This window comes from Prionailurus viverrinus, chromosome C2 (assembly GCF_022837055.1).
Source record: "Prionailurus viverrinus isolate Anna chromosome C2, UM_Priviv_1.0, whole genome shotgun sequence".
Classification (NCBI taxonomy): domain Eukaryota; kingdom Metazoa; phylum Chordata; class Mammalia; order Carnivora; family Felidae; genus Prionailurus; species Prionailurus viverrinus.
This window is the reverse complement of record NC_062569.1, coordinates 91,741,625-91,761,771: the sequence shown is the minus strand read 5'-3', so window position 1 is coordinate 91,761,771 and position 20,147 is coordinate 91,741,625. Positions and strand designations below refer to the sequence as shown.

General features: G+C 42.0%; 1 protein-coding gene and 1 pseudogene across 4 annotated transcripts in view; both read left to right on the top strand.

Annotated features, from left to right (window-relative positions):
- Positions 1-20,147, top strand: part of CASR (calcium sensing receptor) — an 89,118-nt gene that overhangs the window by 15,932 nt on the left and 53,039 nt on the right. The window lies entirely within an intron of this gene.
- On the top strand, positions 3,172-3,542 carry LOC125174486 (60S ribosomal protein L37-like; annotated as a pseudogene).

The window sequence follows — 20,147 nt, the reverse complement described above, 5'->3', positions numbered from 1 at the left end:
AGCGTCCGACTTCGGCCAGGTCACGATCTCGCGGTCCGGGAGTTCGAGCCCCGCGTCGGGCTCTGGGCTGATGGCTCGGAGCCTGGAGCCTGTTTCCCATTCTGTGTCTCCCTCTCTCTCTGCCCCTCCCCCGTTCATGCCCTGTCTCTCTCTGTCCCAGGAATGGATAGAAAACGTTGAAAAAAAATAAAAAAAAAAAAAAAAGAATGTAATATGTCTTGTAATTATACTAATGTTTTTATTAGGATTTGTATTGGTTTTATTAATATTCTGTTTACAAAGTTATCTAGAATTTTTTCCATAAGGAAAACAGTCCATAATTTCTGTTACTATTGCATGGTTTTGAAGAATGAGAGTGATTTTTTTAAATGCCTATATTATATCAAAAACATCTGTATCCCTAAACAATAGTTTAATTTGCATTGTTTTGAATTTTGTATTTGTACAAATGGAATCATGCTGTTTGCATTCTTCAATGTGCGTTTTTAAAAATATTGTATTTGTTAAATAATCCATGTTAATGACTATAGCTCTGGTTCCATTTTCACTGCTGTACAGAATTTCATTCTGAGTGTGCCAAAGATTATCTATTCTCCTGTAGATCAGCAATTGGTATTTGAAATTTTCTGATGTTATTTTTTAAATGTTATAAACAGTTTTGTACATGATTCCTTGGCACATATACAAGAGTCTCTAGGGCATTCTACCTAGGGATAAAAGTGCTAGGCTCAGAGTATGCACATCTTCGTGTTTACTAGGTAATGTGACATGAATCTCCAAAGTGATTTTACCAATTGAAACTTCCATCATTAGTGTATGACAGTTCTCCTTTATCCACATCCTTGCCAATAATTGAGTTGTTGCCAAATTGTGGTTTTAACTTGATTACCAATGTATATGTGCTTCTTTGTCTATTCATATTTCTCTGAAATGCCTGTTCATGTCTTTTACCCATTGCTTTGACATTGGGAGGTTTCTATTTTTTCTTTCAATAGGAATGCTGTATATTCTAGATACTACTCCTTTTTCAGTTACATTGCTACAACTATCCCCTTCCTGTTTGCAGCCTGTCTTTTCCCTTTTAGGATTTTTTTTTTTTTTATCTTTTCATTAACAGTTCTTAGTTTAATGTAATTGAATTTGTCATCTTTTATTATTTGTGCTTTTTAAAACTTGTTTAAGAAATCTTTCCATACTTGGGGTTATAAGACATTTTATATTTTCTTCTAAATTTTTTTGTGTGAACCATAAACTTTGATTAATGGCAAATAGAATGCCTTGCTAATGGAAATCTTGTCTTAAAAATGGCAGAGAAGAACACATTTATTTTTTTAAAGTAAATTCACATTGTATTGGGCTGCAACATGATGGCAGGATTTGCTTTTGTTTCAAAAGATTCCCTAAGTTCAAGGTAACTCTGTTGAGATTCAACAGTACATCTGCCGACCTGGAAACTGGGAGTGAGTGGAGTTTAGTAGTGGCAGGTGAAGTGGGGGTACGGGTAGGGGTGGGGATAGAGGTGGGGGTGTGGGACTCTGCTGCCCCTGGTCCTTTGCCTGTCACCTTTAAATCTTAAACCATTGCAGTTGATTTTTGTGCATGATCTGAGTAGAGATCCAAATTCACTTTCCCCACATGGTTAACCAGCTGTCTCAAAACTGTTGAGGCAAAGTCCACTCTTTCTCCCACCAATACAACACCATGTCAATTATCAAGGTTCTGTGTATTCATGAGTCTCTTTCTGTGTTCTCTGCTCTTTACTATTTGTCTTCCCTGCCATTATCAACTATCTCAGTTATTCCAGCATAATATTGTTTTGGCAGCTGATAGGGTAAGCCTCCCTTCCATTTTCTTCTTCTTCAGAAATATTGAATATTCTAGGCCTTTGTTCATCCACATAAGTTATAGAAGCAGTTTGTCAAGGTGTGTGCATACAACACACACACACACACACACACACACACACACACACACACACCTGATGGCAAGTGTATACATACACATATCTGTTGAGATTTTTATTAGAATTGTAGTGTTTCTATAGATCAATTTGGGAAGAATAGACATGATAACAATATGGAGTCTTCTGTGAACAGAGATATCAATTTATTTAGATTGTCTTCAGTGTCTTTCAGTAATGTGAAGTTCTCTCCAAAAAGAAATCTTATACATATTTAGTTCCTTCTCTTCTTGAGAAACTTACTTTTTTTTACAAAGTATATATTTCTGTTATTGATGATTAATAGAAATGCAATTGACTTTTACCTACTACATATCTGGAAACTTTGGTAAATTATCTTATTAATTCTAATTATTTTTATGTAGATTCTAAAATTATCTTGTCTATAATTAATGATAATTTTATTTTTCTTTTCTAAACCTTATACTTTTGATACCTTCATATCACTAAATTGTCTAAAACCTCTGGGAAAATGTGAAAGAGAAATGATGATGGGGCATTCTTGTCTTGTTCCTGATTTTGAAAGGAGGGTTTTTAACATTTCATCATTACATATAGTGTTTGGCATCTCTAGTGACTGAGCTGCCTTATATTTTGGAGCACACTTTTCTCATGCTTGATTGGAAAGAGCTCAAGTTTAGCCTTGGAGCAAGAGGCAAAATCATATGCCTTAGATCTAGATTACTTAGGCTAGTGTAGTAGAGAAGAAGGATTTTCCATGTGGCCCACTAGAATTTGACACTGGGGTTTGGGGCCAGAGCCCCAGCTAATATTCTCTGTAGATACATTTCCCTCCAAAACCTTGAAGTCAGGATTGGAGTGGTTTTGAGTCCCAGCCAAAACCAGCTCCTAATGCAGTGAGTGGGTATCAGAATCACACATTGGTGGGCCCTAACCCAGAGTTTATGACTCAGAGTCCCTGGGGTAGGGACTGATAATTTGCATTTCTTTTTTTTTTTTAACTTTTTAAAATGTTTTGTTTATTTTCGAGAGAGAGACAGAGTGCAAGCAGGGAGGGGCAGAGAGAGAGGGAAACACAGAATCTGAAGTAGGCTCTAGGCTCTGGGCTGTCAGCACAGAGTCCAATGCAGGGCTTGAATTCATGAACTATGAGATCATGACCTGAGCTGAAGTCAGACACTTAACTGACTGAGCCACCCAGGCACCCTGAGAATTTGCATTTCTAAGAAGTTCCCAAGTGATGCTGATACTGCTGGTCCCAGAACCACACTTTGAAAACTAGTCTTCTTTTTGGTCTCCATCATGGAAACAATATGATGAAGGGGATGTCATCATTTGAAAAGCATTGCAATAAGATGCACGCATTGTGCTGCTGCTGTGGCTCTAAGTCCTACCACCTTCAGAAATTGACCTGTGGCAAATGTTTCTATCTTGCCAAGCAGAAGAGAAAGTATAACTGGAGTGGCAAAGCTAAAAGACGAAATACCACTGGGACTAGTCAAAAGAGGCACCCAAAAATTGTGTGCCGCAGATTCAGACATGGATTCTGTGAAGGAACACACCTAAACCCAAGAGGGTGGCTGTTGCAGCATCCAGTTCATCTGAAGGATCCAATGATTAGTCACAAGATAAATGTTCTGGTTTTAAAAAAGAAAAGAAAAGAAAAGAAAAGAAAAGAAAAGAAAAGAAAAGAGAAAAGAGAAAAGAAAAAAAAGAAACGCTGCCCTAACCGGCTCCTTAAAACATCCCAACAGTGACAATCCAGAGACAAGGAAACAAAATTATTAAAGTGCCTGAGGGGTGCCTGGGTGGCTCAGTTGGTTGAGCATCTATCTGACTTCAGCACAGGACATGATCTCACGGTTCATGAGTTCAAGCCCTGTGTCAGGCTCTGTGCTGATAGCTCAGAGCCTGGAGCCTGCTTCAGATTCTGTGTCTCCCTCTCTCTCTCCCCTGCCCCACTCATTCTCTCTCTCTCAAAATAAATAAGTAAATATTTTTTTTAAAAAAGTGCCTGAGAAGGAAGGAGGGAGACTGCAACCATGAGTACCATCCCTGGAGGATGACAGATGGCCACTCCAAACATGGGAGAAATGAAAGAGGGAAACACAGGAGGAAATGGGAGATTTGGGACAGAACATGAAAGGAACTCATGGGAAAGTATGAAGGCAGTCCACAAACAAGCAAATAAATCAGGTGGGGCTGATTATTCAATCTGCATCCAACAAAGGACATGGAGGGGAAAGATGACAGTGAGACCTGCATAGCTTTTAGGAGGGGGCAGTGACAGGGTGGCCATTTAAGTGACAATTCCTTGCTAAGATCTGTTCCCCACAGAGATGGGCCTCTGCCAAGTAAGACAGTAAGTGCTGGGTAAATCAGAAGCCCAAGCCCCAGGAAGTAACAAACTTAATGCAAGTTTCCTATTAAGCAGATAAACTGGGTTTATTCTTAAAGTAGATAAGAAAAGGGAAGGTACTGCAAGAGTACAAGCCTTAAAGTCATGTTAATCTTTTCAGGAGCTGCAGTCCCTGCCAGACACTTTTACATGGGCTCAGGGCCAGTGACGTGGCAGGGGTGGAACATGGAGAATCACGTTAAAGAAGAAGTTGAATCCATTGCCCTAATGGAGGGAAAGCAATACCAGAGGTGCCAGGGAGAACCAAAGACTAACTCTGCACATAGTAATGAGGTCAGAGGATGCTTCTGATACTGGGTTTTTACTCATCTATGGTGTAAATCGGCAACTGCTAAAAAATAAGAAGAGGGTAAGGTCTCCATTCCCCTCTCATGCCTGCTGCCTGCCAACTTCCTGTCAAGGGCTAGCTGGCTGTCTGGGACATCATGTCTTAATGCTGTCTCTAGCTTTGATAGTTAGTGTATAATACAGCAGAGCTGGAAGGAACCATAGAGGTGGTCCTCACCTGTTGGGCCTATACAAGCAAGAGAGATTAGCCAGAAGTCAACCTAGGTAACAGCATTCATTTATTTTATTTTACGTGTTTGTCATTAGGACTGTTTGATTCAATTTACTGACACATTAAAACATATAAATCAGTATCCCTATATTTACCCTATAAAATCTGAAAAGCCTTGGATATATGTAGCATGTTGCCTCTAGGTAAACTCAAGTAGCTTCATATGTGTATGTGTATAGAAAACATGGAGAATTATACCCCTATGAAGGGTTTTGATTCCAAATTAGCTACAAACAGTTTTTAAGCAAATTGCTTCATTATTCTGTGATTCACTACTCTCGTGAGGCTAGAAGTAAAAGTACTTTAAGTTCCAAAAAAGAAAGGTACAGTATAAATTCAATATAGTTCTTAGAATTGTAGATTCTTCCAGTGGGACATGCAAATCACCTGTCCACACTCACCTACGGCCCTCCACTTCCCTCACACCTGGTCATCCAGCCTCTTTCTGAATACTTTTACACCCTCACTTTGGGAGGCCTGTATTTCCATTGTTGCATAGTCTTAATTGTTGCAACAGGAAACTTTTCTCATGCTTTTGAAAACCTAGTACGTTGCTGTACAGTTTTAATAGGAAATTCTTTTTTACATCACGTTAAAATCTGGCTCCCTTGAATTTCTGCCTGTCTGTCCAGTCCTATTCTTGGTCCCACTGAGAAAAAAAACCTAAGACCTCTTTCAGCATCCTGAGGACTCCAATCATGTCCCAACTAAGAGTTCTTTTCTCCTGACAAACTATCACAGTTCATTCCCACAAATGTTTCCTCCTCATGGCTTCATTTTCAAGCTTTCATTGTCCTGTCTGCCTTCTCTAGACATGAACTAGCTTATCTGGATCCCTTTCTTTAAGATTGAAATATATATACCTGGACATCATACGACATAAGAAGTCTAGGCCAAGGATGGGTATGATAGTGTTCTTGGTCCTCCTGGTCCTTGTTAACAAACCACTGCTTTAGTAGTCACCTGACCCTGGGGCCCATATATTGCCTATAGGCATTATAGACACCTTTCTATCTTTTTCTTACTATTTGGGTATAGTTGTTAAGCCAGTATCAAAAACACCTATCTAAATTACTCAAATCAACATTCATTTTTATATGCCAATTTGACAACCATAGCAAAGAGAGGTCAAAGATAATTTAAGACGACTTGCACAAGCTGGTTCTTGACTATTTCAGCTGTGGTTTCTAAGAGGTACAAGCCCCCCACGTGAAGATATCTTTCTATTTTCTTCCATGTGCTTGTTCCACTTGACCAAATTCTGCCAATTATCCTGGACCTATATCAGTGCACTGTCTACCCACATTTAGCTCCTCAACACTTGAAAACTCCAAGGTGACCTTTGGAAGTACTTGCATTTTTGTTGTTATTGTATACTATTTCCTTATCCCTTTGTCCTTCTGATCTTTCATTTGCCAGATTCTTTAATTTGCTCTTTTAGCAAATTACTTTATGACTCTGCTATTTTTTTCTACCTACAGTATCTACTTGAAGATTCTTTAGAGAATCTTTAATGGAGAATATCCATTTTGCTCATTAAAGTCTGCAATTTGTGCTGGCCTCTGGAAAAAAAAAAAAAGCTTTCTTTCCTCAGAACATCTATTGTAGCTTTATGGTATCTTAAAGGGGGTATGGACAGGCAGTTTCTGAGCTGGAAGAGAACCAAGTTCTCCAGTCTATCACTTGGATGACTCAGACAAGAGGATGCAGACACAACCTTACTGTTCTTAGTTCAAAATGTTAAAAAATCCCAAGGAGAGAGTGGACTGGGTAGGAGGGATGGGAATGGACCCAGAACATCAAGATCATCTTATGACATAGGCAGAACACATTGAAGTCCCAACTCTAGCCCTACAGAGAAAGATATACTACTATTCAGGTAAATTCAGTTGTCATTCACTTTGTACTTAGATTGTACAGGAATGCTTTACAGTCTAGATTCTAATGGTGAGACATTAGCCAAATAAAATCTCTCTTGGCTGCTAAGGACTTCTTGGAATGAAAGTAACAAGGAAAAGGCCATGTCCCCTAACTGGACACGTGGCAATGGGGCAGTGAGACCAATTCCTTATTTGAAAGCACCCATAGCACAGTATTTTTTCATTGACTGGATTAAGGGTCACAACAAAAGCCCATGATAAATTACTTGCTTTTCTTTAGAGTCATTTATTAACCTCAGGAGTGTGGAATGCATCACCAAGAGACTAATCTGTGCCACTGGAAGGACATTAACCAGAGTTTTCTGGACCACTAAGGGGGAGGGTAGAAGAAAGGAAGCAGTAGTTTTATCATTGCCTTGGCTATTCTCCAAAATATGGCTGTCTCACTACTCGGAATAACAGATGGAAAGAGAGTCTTTGCCCACACATATGAGAAAGCTGAGCCATGCCATGATTGTGGCCTTCTGCCTCCAGGAGTGAACCAAGGGCACAACTGTACAGGTGGGCTATGGATGAGGCATAAAATTACTTACTAATTTATTTTAAATCAACACACCGGTGTGTGCACAGCCAAATGAGTGTTGTCTCCTTTTAAGTAAAGCACCTTGAAAGGCTTTCCATATATTGGATGACACTTCTGTTGCTCAAAAGATCAAAAGATTGTTGGGGGGTTCAGTGCAGGAAAACACATGCCCACACAAGTGACAATCATTGATATCTACAAGTCAAAATTACTTACTGTTAATATTCTGCAATATTTGCTTCCAACATTTTTCTGTAAGAAATCTGTTCCTATTGTTTCTCATTAAAGCAAAACATGGCTGGGAGGCCTGGGTGGCTCAGTCATTTGAGCATCTGACTCTTGATTTTGGCTTAGGTCATGATCTCGCAGTTCGTGAGTTCAAGCCTGGCATCAGGCTTATGTTGACAGTGCAAAGCCTGCTTGGCATTCTCTGTCTCCCTCTCTCACTCTGCCCCTCCCCCACTCATGTACATATGCTGTCTCTCTCTTTCTCTCAAAAACAAATAAATAAACGTTAAAAATAAATAAATATTAAAGCAAAACACAGTTTATTATAGAGATTTCAAGTAAGGCAGAAAAGAACAAAAATTAAAAGGCTTTTAAACAGCTAAAAGTAGGGGCGCCTGGGTGGCTCAGTCGGTTAAGCGTCCGACTTCGGCTCAGGTCATGATCTCACGGTCTGTGAGTTCAAGCCCCGCGTCAGGCTCTGTGCTGACAGCTCAGAGCCTGGAGCCTGCTTCAGATTCTGTGCCTCCCTCTCTCTCTGGCCCTCCCCTGTTCATGCTCTGTCTCTCTGTCTCAAAAATAAATAAACGTTAAAAAAAATAAACAGCTAAAAGTCCATCATTAATATTTGGTGGATAATCCAGCCATTTCTCTATATATCCCATTCTTTTGAATATCATCAGTTTTGACAAAGTGTCCACCTTTGAGGAAGGATTTGACTTTTGGAAATAGGTCAAAGTTGCTAAGAGCCAGCTAAATCTGGCAAATAAGGTAATGATTAAGCTGAGTGACAAGAGTTTGGTGCCAAGTCAGGTGTAATTGGTTTTCTTGGACAGCTCAGAAATTGGCTCTATGAGAGGCACCCATATCAGATGTGCTCTGAACTCCAACAAGAGCTGCCCTCGAGGGGCTGTCTCTGAAGGATGTGTGCATGGGATGGCAGAAGCCTTGGGAACCATAACCTCCAGAACTAAGCTAGGACTGTGTCCCTTGAGAGCTGTGGGCCTCCATCAGGTCCTTACCCTTGAGGAGCCTCTGTTTGCTCATCTTAATGGGATGTTCATAATGTCTACTTTTCATGAGCTGTTACGAGAATCAAACTAGGTCACAGACACGAAAGCACTTTTGTAAACTGTCAAGCCCTATACAAATGTAAGGCACTGTTATTTAAGTATGTTTGTCAAATTAATCTTGTTTCTTGATGGGCACACCTCCTACAGTCACTCTATGGACAGCCACATCATCAAAGCATAAGTGGATAGAACTACTCTCTCCCTTTCTAGTTTCCTTGGGCTGCAGGTTTATCCCTTCAAGGATGCCTTGCCCTTGACCTCATGATCATTTTACCTGATTTTTCCAATACCGAGTGTGGGCAAGGGAATGGCTGGGGCATAGTTTGAATCACCACCACTGGCATTTCTCCCTTTCGGTAGCCTAGGGGAAGGGGGTAGTGATGATTTCAGTCTGGGGTGTCTGTTTTGGAATTTTAAAAGGATCTGGTCAATTTAATATTTACCTGAAAGGTTTTTTTGACATTGTCTTTCAGAAAATAAGGGAATCTGAGAACAGTTAGGAGTTCCCATGATGCATTAAAAAGGGCTAGAAAAATTAGAAACTATAGTTACCTCATCTACGAAAATGGCAATAATAACTGTATCATCCTAATAGGTGGTTGGGAGGACTAACTTTCAGGCACTAGTACAGTCTGGCACATAAAAAGTGCTCGATAAATGTTAACTAGTATTTTTGATGTTCTTATTAATACAAAAATTGAAATGTATAGACTCCATAAGTTATAAAGATGTCAGTGTATATACTATCAGCAACTTTTGGCAGATGAAAGAGTGCCTCATCAATAATGAGCTAATGTTACTCATATATAATTTATAGATTTAATTTCACCATTTGGAATTTTGTTTTTTAATTTATATTCATTCATTCAACATATATTTATGTATTTACTACATATAAGGCATTATGCCATCCACTGGAGATATAACAGTGAACCAAACAGACATAACCCTTATCCCCATAGAGCTTACTATGAAGGCAACAAGCCATAAACAAATAATTTAACAAATAGGAAATAAGTGTCCTATTAGAACTTGTTTTAAGTGCAGGGGTGCCTGGGTGGCTCAGTCGGTTGAGCGTCCGACTTCAGCTCAGGTCACGATCTCACGGTCCATGAGTTCGAGCCCCGCGTCGGGCTCTGGGCTGATGGCTCAGAGCCTGGAGCCTGCTTCCATTCTGTGTCTCCCCCTCTCTCTGCCCCTCCCCCGTTCATGCTCTGTCTCTCTCTGTCTCAAAAATAAATAAAACGTTAAAAAAAATTTAAAAAAAAGAACTTGTTTTAAGTGCAATGATGGGAAAGTATAATTCTATGTAGCCGAGTGGACCCAATCTTGTGTGGATGAAAGGAGGGTTCAGGGAGTTTTCTTAAGTACGTGACATGTGAGCTGAGATCCAAATAATGAACAGGACTTGTGTAGCAAAGAATGGGGAGGAGCAGATTCGCAGTGGATAAACAGATGCAAAGGTCTTGCGGCTGGAAGAAACAGAGCATGGTCACATCTGGAATAATGAGAATAAAGGTTGTAGAGAAGAAAATGAGGTTGGGAGCTCAGGGCCTTGCAGACCACCATAAGAACTGTGGTCTTGACCTTCACAGCAAAGGAAGCCAATGAAGTGATATAAGCAAGAACATGAAATGACTAAATTTCTGTATTCAGAGATCACTCCCACTGCAAGGAGAAGAATGGATTGGAGGAGAGCCCAACTGAATGCAGGGGTGCAACGTGAGAAGCCATTACAGCAGGCCACGTGAGGGTTGATGGCAGCTTCACCTAGGGTGGTAGTGGTGGAGCTGGAAAGAAGTGGAAAAAATCAAGAGTTAATTAAGAGCAAAATCTACAGCATCTCATGATGAACTGGATGTAGAAGGTAGGAAAGGAGCGGGGGTATAAATAACCTACTCATTCATTCATCATAAATATGTACTGAGCCCCTACAAAATTTTAGACACTATGCTAATTCCTGAGGATTCAGCTGTGAACAAGAGAGACAGGTCCTTACCTTCAAGGAGTTAGAATCTAGATTTGGAGCTAGAGAGTCGATAATAAGCAAACAGATAAACAATCACATGTTTGCATTTGCAAATTACATGTTTCAGAGTGGGTGATTATAGATATAAGTGCTATGAAGAAAAAACAGACAGGGATACCAGACAAATGGGGTGAGGGCAACTTCTGACAGAGTAGTCAGGAAAGACTTACCTATGGAAGTGACATTTAAGTTCAGATCAGAGGATGAGAAGGAGGCAGCCAGGAGAAAAGCATTCCAGGTAGAGGTAACACCAAGGCCAAAGAGCTTGCTGTGTTGCAGGAACAGGTAAGAAATTAGGGTGATTAAAAATAATAAACAAAGGGAGAGTCATACAAAATGGGGATGAAGAAGCAGATCACTTTTGGTGTTTAAAAGATTAACTGCTATATGAAAAATGGGGGGAAACTGATTATTTTAGAGTAAGAGTGAAAACAGGGAGACCAGATAGGAGACTGTCATTCAGGTATAGAAAATGATGGCTTGGGGTGGGGGCATCTGGGTGGCTCAGTTTGTTAAGGGTCCAACTCTTGATTTCAGCTCAGGTCATGATCTCACAGTTGTGGGATCAAACCCCACATTGGGCTCTGTGCTGACAGTGTGGAGCCTGCCTGGGATGATCTCTCCCCTTCTCTCTCTGCCCCTCCACCCCTCAAAATAAATAAATAAACTTAGAAAAAAAAAGAAAATGATGGCTTGGACTGGGGGTGTGAACCAAGGAGAAGTAGACAGATATGAGGTGGACAGATGCATTTTATAGATAAATCCAACTAGCTTCATTTAAGATTCAAATGGCCCCAAAAGCAGTGAGGGCTTGATTCAGCTGCAGAAGTTGTCAGCATGATGTAACCCACCTATAGAAACAGGATCTTCAATTCATCTCCTGAGTCCATACAAGCATAAGGCTGCAGTTGTCCAAGCTCCAGAAGAGCAGGTTGTTGGCATTAGGGACAGCCACCATGGATCAGGGATCAGAGACCAAAACTAACACCAGGGTAACTGGGATCAGGGATCACCAAGACTAAGGTCACCAAAGTCATAGCAGACCAAAATGAAGGGGGAATCTGTTGAGCTAGGTCTGTACAAGTGGTGCCTTCCTGGAGCCAAAAGTGGGAACTAGTTCAAACCCTGGGTTAGGGTTGGGCCAACCATGAAGGTTAGAGTGACAAAGACACCAGTCAAAAGTTAGAGGGATGAAGATGTACCACCTATCACACCAGTTTGATGACGCATTTAGTGGATAATTCAGACATCTGAGATCTACTGTAGAATACCAAATACTACAGTTTCCATGTTGTTTAGCTTCTTGTGATTTAGACAAGAGGAGTTCCTGCCTTACAGATTTGGTTTGATCTAGAGTGTGAGGCTTTGGGCAGCCTCACTAGAAACATACTTGCCTTCCTATTCCCATTCTCTGTTTCTCTGCCATGTCAACAACATTATGCACATGAAGTAAAATATTCAGAATTCTGTGACAAGTGTCATCCCAGTGCTGCCATACTGCTATATCTGCATGTACATATGCACATATGCATATGTAACAGCTGGGGCAGCTGAGTAATAGCAACGTCAAGATGCATTAACCTTCAGGGCAATAAGCGTCTCCATGCTTGCTCTCAAGTTAAAGAATAAGCAAAACTAATCTAGAGTGATAGAATCAAATTTGGGGGTATAATTCTGAGAAGGCATGAAGGAGTCTTCTGGTGTGCTGGGAATGTTCTATGTCTTGATCTGGATGGTGTTTGTATGGATGTTGTGCATTTGTAAGAATTCATCAGGTTGTAGTTTCATGATTTGTGAACTTTATTATATGTAAGTTATGCCTCAACAAAAATGTTTTTATTAAAAAGAGAAATAGGAGAGATACCTGATCCCGAGGCAAACAAGACAAAAGAAGGATAGTCCATTCTGGTATCAATCACAGGGAGCAGCAATGCACCTCCTCCCAGAGCTTGTTTGCATCTGACTACTCCTTCTTGCTCTGCTTCCAGTCTCAATCCCCAGCCAATGCTAATGCTACCAAGCAACATGTAGAAAGTTTGGCAAGTTATGACAATAAGTCTGATCCAGGGAAGTGTAAGATAGTACTGATGATTTCCAACTATTGGGAATCCGGTGTGACACAGACTGAAATTTTCATGGGAAATATAGAGCAGCATCCCTGTTCGTCATCATGAGTATCCCTGACAATCACAGCTAAATATGAATAAATAAATCGTATTACATCAAGGATTTTCAGCACCATGAACTTGAGATCCAGGAGAAGAGAGAAAAAATAAGAGTAAGAAAATTAACAGCATGAGCGGCACCTGGGTGGCTCAGTCAGTTAAGCATCTGAGTCTTGATTTCAGCTCAGGTCACAATCTCACGTTTCATGGATTTAAGCACCGCATCAGTCTCCACACTCATGCATGGGGACTGCCTGGAAGTCTCTCTCTCCCTGTCCACCCTTCCCCCGTTCACACACAAGCATGTGCATTCTCTCCCTCCCCCCTCAAAATAAATTTAAAATAAATAAAATTAACAGAATGAAACTATATTTTTCTTATCTTTCAACTTTATTTACTATGTCCTTTTCTTGGAGATTCTACCATGCATATTAGGCTATTAAAAGCACTGATAAGTCCTATGGTTAACAAACATGTTTACTTTTATTTCACACAATGTTTATATTTGACCAAGAACACTTTAGGAAATTGTACTCTAAGGCTACCATTTATGTTTTCCCCCCTCATTCCCTTCCTTGGAGAATCATTAAGCTTCACTGTTCCAGCTACCATATTGGTGCTAAAATTTTTCTTGTCTTAGATCCAACCCAGCCTCCCTACCCAAGCTTTAGGATATCTCTACCCACAGCAAATTTTCACCTAGATGGTCCACATGGGGCAGAATGGGGATCTAACAGGGGTTCAGAGAGAACTCTGATTTCATTAATCTTTCATGCAATGAATATGAAGAATTAACCTGGTAGTATGGAAGAAGCTGTATTCCTGCAGTTTTTATTAAGCCACCTTGAGAACTGAACCCTGAACTCAATGAATCTTAAACAACTATGGCAAATATAAAATAGGTTTTACTCACCTCTGTCTTATTTGTCATTTAACTCCCATCTTCTCCCACTTCATTTTTTTAAATTAATTAATTAATTTATTTATTTCCTTATTTTTTAGACAGAGACAGTGCAAGAGGGGCAGAGAGAGAGGGGGAGAGAGACTCTTCAGCAGGCTCATCTCAGGGCCCTGAGATCATGACCTGAACCAAAATCAAGAGTCAGATACTTAACCAACTGAGCCACCCAGGAGCCCCTCCCACTTCCTTTTCGATCCATTAAGCTATCCATTTTCCACACAACCACCTGAATCCACAGCTATTCAAACCCCTCCTTTCTGCCACAGGCACATTAACTGAGTATTCTGAGAAAGGGAGAACTGGGCTAGCCACTTTCTACTAGGACTGAAGTTGTGTTGGTCTTTTTCTGAGACAGCCTCCAAAAGACAGTATCATTATTTCAGAAAAGATTCTACAGAGTGAAGTAATGGAGACTGAAAGAGGCCCTTGGGAAGACCCATGACCCGCTGGGGATAAAAACAATTCACTTTGTCTCGACCCTTGGTTTCTCATCAGCTAAGTAATTCCCAAAGTCCCCACTAGCTCTAATAGCCCACGTACACAGGGTGTGTGCATAAAGTGCCCGGCAGCTTGCCCACACCACTCGCCCATGAAAGATTCAGGAAGCAGAACTGGGCTTCTGTTGGGCACATTATTGCATCATTTCTTAAAGCAAACAAAACTTTTTCTAATGGCATCTAAGTAACTCTCTGGCCAGGTCAATATGGCTACTTCAAAGTAACAAGTCCTTATTATGTATTTATTTTGCGCAGAGTGTGTCTCTGGTCTTAAGTTATCAATACCCCCTAGAAGAGCCTAGGACCTTGGGACGCGATCCCCCAAACCCAGCCGAGGCACGCAGGGGCAGCCTTTTGCATGGGTCGCCTTCGTGGAGCAGAAAAGTGCAAAGGCAGTGACCCCTCGCCCGAGGCCGGCGCCCAAGGCCATTAGAAGGCCTCTCCCTTAGCTCCACGCACTACAAGTCAAAACAACCTCTCTTCCCTGCTGACGCCACGGCCAGGCAGGGCTGGAAATCGATCTGCGATCTTTCTGCTCCAGCACAGCCTGCACCCTGGCTGATGCGGGCGCGTGGGCGCTAGGGCGGAATGACGGTGGGCTGCGCCAGAGCCGCCGGCGGGGGGCTGCTGACGGCGGAGAAAGGAGCCCGCTTCCCCTAAGGGCATCCTCTCCCTGCCCCTCCCGCTACCCCGTCCCCCAGACAGTCGCTCACCTGTAGAAGGCTAGGGGAGGGGACAGTGGCCACTTCTAAGCCCAGCCCTCTACTGAGGCTCCGCCTGCAGAACTCACCAAACCTTTGCTGCCCAACTCAGAAAACCTTACAGATAAAGAGACCAAAGCCTAGAGAAGAGCAACAGCTGGTCCTGAGGGCGAGTGGCAGAGCAGAGACTACAAACTATGGTCTCCTGGTCCCTCCTAGGCGTCTGTCTCCAACAGTTTTTTTCAGCCAAAGAGCTTTTTTCTTGGTTTCTTCACAAACACGCTTCCAAGTTGTTGCAAAGACCTATCAGGCTGATACATAAAGATCAGAGATTTGCACTTTGAAACCTGAAACCCATCTCTCCCTGTGGAATCTTGAGACGACCTTCTTTGCTTGCTTTCGGACTTTTTGCAGCTCTCTCAGTGTCATCATCTGGCCTGTGGTCACCGTGGAGACATCAGAAAATGTCCTGATCGTGATCCCATGGTAGGAGTGTGCCATACAGCTAACATCCACCCTGTGGACAGGATGCTAACTGCATCTCTAATCTAGCTAGTTGGGTGGCTTGCCTGGCTTTCTGCCCCAGGCCTCTCTCATTATCAAACACTTGTTTGAAGGTAGCCATGCTGTGGGTGAGCTAAACCAGGTATATTCTGGGACCAGAGAAAAACAGCAAAGTGACCTTTCTCATCAAAGACGGGGGAGGGAGGGCATCTCTATCATGTTAAGAACTAATGTTTATCGAACTAGGCTCTGTGATATGTTCTTACAAGATTATTTTAATGTAATCCCCACAGCAACCCCACCATTGTTATATTCCTGTGTTATAGATGCAGAAACAAAAGCACAGAAATTACAACTTGCCCCAACTCACCAACTAGTCAAAGCAGAGATTGGAACCCTGGCTTCTTCCAGAACCTGTGCCTTCAACTGTTATGCCCTGTTCCATCTCATGATGGAATAAACATTTTGATATTATGGGAAAGGACGGTATATGGAGAATAAGGAAATTTAGCTTCCATTTTTGCTCTGCCTCTCCACAGAGGTAACAGAGATATACTTCTCCGCAGAGAGAAAAACCTCAAATCATATAACCTTGCTTTTCAGGTATATGAAACACCTGCAACAAATAGAATTACGTGCAGATGTGCATTTTTCTGGGAAGAGCAGCCATAGTTTTCATCAGCATGTCAGAGAGATCCATATACGTAAGCTGTCTGAACTATCTCATCTTTATAGCATTTTTCATGACAAACAGCCTACTCTAATTGTCTTCTAACATTTTACATAATGATGCAATAGCAGCTTCAGACTCTGGGACCCATCTCTGGTTCAGGGATGTGAAGGGCTCCCAGCTGCATGCTGGCCTTTCCAGCACACCCGCATGTCCAGATAGTGATCACAGGAAGGACGACATTGGGGTGGAATCATCAAATTCATCCTCCACCTACTTGCAACACCTCAGCATTTTTGCTTTAGCCTGTTGTATTTTTTACTTGCAATCAGACTTTATATAAAGGCACCAAGAAAAGATTTCAGAATCCTTTTTTCTATTCTATAAAAAGAATTCTAGCCGTGGAATCTCCACCAGGCTTGGGGTAAATTGTCCGTTCATTATCGAGTACCTGCTATGTCCAGAGCATACCGCAGTGAAAGAGACCAGATTCCTGCCTGCCTGGACACTCAGAGGGACTGGCAGGGAAATGCCAGGAAGATGTAGAGAGCACTAGGAAGAGCAAGGCCTAGAGAATCAGAAGGGGCTTCTTTGAGAGGTGATGGGATTTGAGCCAACCCTGAAGGGTGAGTAGGAATGAAGAAAGCCAGAGGTGCAGGTCAGAGGCGTTGAAGAGCATTCCAAGCAGAGAAAACAGCTTGTGGGAAGGGACTGAGACAAGAACGTGGCCTGTTGGAGGAAGTGAAGGCAGACTGGATGGAGCACAGGAAGAGGGAGAGAGGTGTAGGCTCTCCCTACACCTACAGGTGAGGCTGCTGAAGGAGTTAGGGTCAGCGTATTCAGGGCTTCTGGAGTCAAGAAACCTGGGTCCCAGTACCAGCTGTGTGATGCTGTGTGTGAGACACAGTACTAGCTTGCTGTGTGATATTGGCAAGGCTGGAAACATCTCTGATCTTCCATTTCTTTAACTTAAACATTCAAGGTTTGAACTAGCTGGTTTCTAAAGTCCTTTCTGGCTCCACTATCCTGTGATCTTGTGACTTTAAGGAAAGTGAAAAAGAGTGAGGCAATGAGTAACTGATCTGTGAGAAAGAGAAAAATGGCTCCCGATACCTGGGAGCTGGGTGGGTGTTTTCATGCTGAATATATGCAATTTCATAGAACATCACCATCAAACAAGGCCACTCTGCGACTGTGATGGACACTCCACAATCATGTCTGAGCACAGATAAAAACAAAACAAAACAAAATGTTAACATTATCCAAACCACAAAAATGACCAAACATCTCCCTATCCTGGTTCAGATTACTACTGCTTCTTTACCAATTACGGCTTCAGCCTCACTCTAGTCTTCCTTCCTTTTAGACAAGAGTCACTAAGATGCCCAATCATAGAATGACCCCTGCTTCCTGGCAGCATCCCAAGCCCTGCTTCCTTAAAACCTCTGCAAAATCCCCTCACTCAAGCTTCAGCCCTGTAGTCCTTTCTACCACCTTCTCTGAGATGACCCACAGTTCTGCTTCTCTGAAATAAGTAACAAACCTAACTTGCCCAACCACAAGGCTGTTCCTCCAGAAGGGCCAGGACTAGGGCCAGCCATAACAAGCAGTGCCTCTCACATTCTGTACCCTAGGTGCTTCCCTTTCCCCTGTCCTGGTGGTGCTTGGCTAAAAGGCATTGACATAAGCCCCCTCCTCTTCTGATGTTCTCTAATCTAATGTCAGGAGCCCTTATCCGAGCCTCAGAGTGGTGGGAAGTGGAGCTATGAAGTGGAGGGGGAGAAGAAAAATGAGGGAAATGCAAGAGGACAAGTTCACCAGAGAATTTACATCCATCCAATGATAAGGGAACAGAATTAAAATGATCACCAAACATTTCTTCCTCACTTGAAGTGCTGGGCTACCTCCCGTCAGGCCTACACCCCACCAAGATCAGGCATGAGCTAGATGGGAGGTAGTGGTTTTTCTGTTTCCCAGCCAAACCACACCAATCATACTCTTTCTTAAGGTCATCTTCACAGGAAGGTAACTGGTTCCCAGGGAACTGACTCATTTGGCAGTATCAAAGCGGGTAGAAATGGTTGCTACTGGTGATTCAGCTTCTCAGCTTGGACTTCCCATCTTTAAAGTTTTTTCACTGGGGTAATCCCCACCACACAACCCACTCCATTCTCTTCATGTGAGAAAATGGTAAACAAACAAGACCCCTGATGCCTCCTGAGTCAGATGGCAACCAAGGGGAAGAAGTGACCTGTTTCTCTGGCCACAAAACAGGCTGTTGGACCCATCCCTCTAATCAGAAAGGCTGATGGAATCAGCTTCTTTTAATCTGCAGAAACCATTGTGCACACCAGGCACATAGCTATTTCCAAAGCTGTTGACATACAGTCATAATAAAGGCAGAGTTTTCTCTGTGTTCAGTTTAATTCAGGGTCAACAAACTTTCTGTGTAAAGGATCAAATAGTAAATATTTTAGGCTTTGTAGGCCCATCTGCCCTTGTAGCATAAAACCAACCACAGATAATATTCAAATTAATAGGCATGCCTATTATTTCAATGGAGTGTTTACAAAAATGGGTGGGCCAAATCTGGCCATAGTTTGCCCCCTGGTCTACTATAGTCAGCGCATGGGCGTAGCTAAATAGGAACAGGAATAGTAACCTTTACCATAGCTTTTAAAAGAGTTTATTTCTCATCAGAGGGATTGGAAGAAGTCTTAAAAACCAGTTCGGAAACTTTTGACACACACACACACACACACACACACACACACAGCAAAAGAGGAAGAGAAGAGAGAAACAATCAAAATAAGAAAATAGGATTTCATTTCAGAAGAGGAATAGAGGGGGGCACCTGGATGGCTCAGTTGTGGTTTGTGAGTTCGAGCCCCACATCAAGCTCTGTGCTGACAGCTCAAGTCTGGAGCTTGCTTCAGATTCTGGGTCTCCTTCTCTCTCTCTACTCTTCCCCCACTCACGCTCTGTCTCTCTCTCTCTCTCTCTCTCTCAAAAATAAACATTAAAGAATTTTTTTTAAAAAAAATAGAAGAGGAATGGAGGAATCAACATGGTAAGAGTTCTTTGTTAGGTCTCTGTGGCCTCCTCTTATCCAGACCATGTCTTCAGAAGCCATTCACAGGCTCAGGAACAGGCAGAGAGACACTGAGAGTGCACTGGATAGCTACAGATTGCAGAATGTTCAGGGTTATTCCAGCTCCTGAAGGAGAGGCCTTTCTGAGCCCCAGAAGGGCTGCCAGAGAAAGAAGGGAACAGGAGGTACTGGACAGAAGAGATTTGTGAAAGTGACTTCTAATGGTCACATGTAAACAGGATCCTGGACCTTATTATCTGGAGATAATCCAGTGGTTGTGAAGCATATATATCCATTTGGCAAATTTGAAAGGGGAATTTAATAATGAAAGATATAAGTTTATTTATTTATTTTTTAAATTTTTTTTGTTTATTTTTGAGACAGAGAGAGACAGAGCATGAGCAGGGGAGGGGCAGAGAGAGAGGGAGACACAGAATCCACAGCAGGCTCCAGGCTCTGAGCTGTCAGCACAGAGCCCGACGTGGGGCTCGAACTCACAGGCCGTGAGATCATGACCTGAGCTGAAGTCGGACACTTAACCGACTGAGCCACCCAGGCGCCCCAAAAGATATAAGTTTAAAAATAGAACTCCCAAGCTTCTTCCAGAGAAAGGTAGAAGAGAATGATCACCGGATAGGTAAATCCCCTCCATCTGGCTGGGAAAGAAGACGAGAAGTGGCCAATCTGTGGTTAATGGCCATTTTCTCTGATTCTACAAATCATGCAAACTGATTACAGATTCTGAAAGTTACCCTAGCTACAGAGCAATGATTTCTGAACTATGTTTCCTGGTATATACTGGTGTGATTGGATGTTAAGAATTATTGCATGAGAAAGATTTCAGAAAAACTGAAGAAAAAATTGACATT